Here is a 3048-nt window from a genome sequence, read left to right on the forward strand (position 1 = left end):
GGAATCATGTGACCGGATAGTGATAGAGGTGAGGATTCCTCCCTGTACAGGGAAGGACTGTGCTGTGTGATCGGCGCCCTCTGGCGGCGGGAGGTGTGAGAGCCTCAGTTCGGGAGTTCTCTTATCAGCTCTGAGTGCTGAACCGGAGGACGGGGGAAGCCGAGATACCGGAACGTCTGATAGCGACTTTCTTTTTGGTGTACAGAACCGGATGAGAGATTTCCTCACCAATCACCACAAATATTATGGGTGGTGTTGGTTTCCCCAAGAAAACCTATCGTTCATTGACAGAGTTGTATAAAGTACTCGAAATTTCTACTTGAGTAAAAGTACAAGTGCTCGATCAAAAAGTGACTTGAGTAGAAGTGGAAGTGCTCGCAGAAAAAGTTACTTAAGTAGAAGTACTAAAGTATTCAACATTTTTTTTACTTAAGTATTGCAAGTAGTTTTTTCAAAAAATTTGCTACTTAAGTACTAAAAGTAAAAAGTACCAGTAGTTTTGAAAAAAAAAAAATTCTACTCAAGTACTGAAAGTAGAAGTAGAAGTACTGTGTTATGTAGTTATTAAAGAAAGAAGTCAAAAGTTTGAACATCATATTGTTTTTTTATTATTTCAAATGATTTATTCAAATGATTAACCTGTGTTTGTTAGTAGTTTCTTGATGCACTTTAAGCGCTGTAGCACCATTTATTTGTTTGTTTCATATTTTCTTTTTATTGGAAAGATTTGGTATAGCAGCTTTTATTATACACAGCCTTTATTTTCGTATGCGCTGATTTACAAATGACATTATACACATTTTTTTGAGCTTTATGCAACCTGCCATCTACTGATCTGGCAGTGGTAATTTTTATAATTGTAAAGAGTAACTATGCAGCACAAAAAAAAAATATTGGAGTAGAAGTATCGAAATCATCGAAAAAATGTAGTGAAGTAAAAGTGGAAGTAGGAGAAAAAAATTCTACTCTAGGAAAGTACAGATACCGCCTTTCCGTACTTAAGTACAGTACTTAAGTAGTTCTACTTCGTTACTATACATCTCTGTTCATTGATGAACGCAGTCTCTGGTCTTCATATCAGGAGGGTTATACTGCCCCCTACAGGAGTAGGACACGAGGCCGAAAAAAAATGGTTCTGGCTATGCCCATGGGCAGTCCTGCATAAGAAGTCAGTTTTATTCTGCTTAGTCAGGAGTAAAGGCCTAGTTCCTTGCTGGGATCTCCTGTCCTGGCAAAAGTTTTTTTTTTTTTTTCTAGATAGGTTTTCACCGGAACTTTCCCTCTGTCCTGTCACGCACCCCCTCCCTTACCTGTTCCCCCTCCCCCCGGCCACTACTGGGGCGATTGGAGCTACTCCTGGGGGCTGGGACCGGGCGCAGACTGTGGGGGGGGGGGTGCGCCGCCGGTTACCAGGGCCCCTTTTCCTGTCCCGGAGGCTGGGTGGTCCCCATGAGGGCCTCCAGAAGCTTCATAATCCGCCATTTTCTTGTAGCCCATGTGCTGAGGAAGATCGGAGGCCATCTTGATACACCCGAAGCGGCCATTTTGCGTTGGATCCCCATTGAAATCAATGGCGGCCATGTTCCTTGAGTCCCTTGAGGCGTTTTTAGTGGTGGAGCCCCTCCCTATACCCTGGTGCTGACACTCAGGTTTTTCTCTGATGATCGAGATCGCTGCAGACATGTGCTGTACGAACGTCCTGGGCATTCCTGGTGCATGGTGTGGGTGGTGAGTCTAGGGGGTTTCCCTGTTGGGGGTCTTCAGTGCGCTCTGCCTGACCTTTTTGGGGGCGCTATCACGCGGTGGGACGTTTCTGAAGTTTGCAACTTTTTGCTGCGGGGTTCTCCTGGTGCAACATGGACCCTGCAAAACATTTTTCCCCACCTGACCCCCTCAAGGAGGCTGCAGGCCCCCCCCGGATCCTAGCTATATATTGATGCACTGTTTGCGGTCTTGGAATCCTTTGTGTCCCGGGTGGATGTGGCCTGTAAGGGGCGAGGTGCCAAAAAACGCCCCCCCCCACCTACCCCTGCCTCTGCCTCATCTGATGTGTCAGATTCTGAATCTGATTCAGCCACCGCAGACGAGGGTCTCCCTGCCGGGTCTACTACCTCGCGACCTGTCTCCTCTGATAGTGAGGATGACACTTCTCCCTCCACCACCACGCAAGAAAAAGCGCTGGTGTATGCACTGGTTGTTTCCGTGCGTGAGACCCTAAAAATGGAGGACGCAGCTGCGACTTAGGCGTAGGTTAAGTTTGGCACTCACAAGCCATCCAGAGCGGCAAAGGTTTTTCCCCTTCCCACAAATTTTGACAACATTCTCAAAAAAGAATGGGACCATTCAAAGCCTCCCCCTGGGGTGCCTAAGTGGATTGCTAGACGCTACCCCTTTGAGGAGTCCTTTTTTTAAAAAAAAGTGACCTGTGCCACCTACGGTGGACCCTCCTGTCTCCAGACTGAATAAAGCTACCATGATCCCAGTGGAGGATTCACCGTCTTTTAAGGATCCGGCATATAGAAAGGCGGAGTCTGTGGCTCGCAATATGTACTCCCTGGCGGGGTCTGCACTAAGACCAGTGTTTACTATTGCCCTTGTGTCACAAACCTTGACTGAATGGGCTAAGTTATTACACTGTGACCTGGAGGGGGTTCAACTCCCTCTTGCCTTTGCGGAGCTGACGGACCAGTTGGTGCTGGGGCTGCAGTTTGTTTGCGATGGCTCAGATATTGGCCCAACTGTTGGTTTCAGGAGTGGTCCTCCGGCGTATGTATGTATGTATGTATATGTATGTGTATATATATATATATCCAGACCTGTGGATAAGACCCCTTCGACCTGAAGATATGCCCTCACCCGTATTTTGGGTTGGGGGGGATGTCTTTGCCAGTTCCCGGACCTCTGGCTATCTCATATACAAAACCAGTGGGTTCATGAGGTGATACGGTCCGGTTACAAGATTGAGTTTTCGATCTGTCACCACTGGTAAGGTTTTTCCCTTCCAATATTTGACTGTCCCCGGATCTCTTACAGGCTCTCTTTGGGGCG

This window comes from Pelophylax lessonae (assembly GCF_965119305.1).
Source record: "Pelophylax lessonae genome assembly, chromosome: 8".
NCBI lineage: Eukaryota > Metazoa > Chordata > Amphibia > Anura > Ranidae > Pelophylax > Pelophylax lessonae.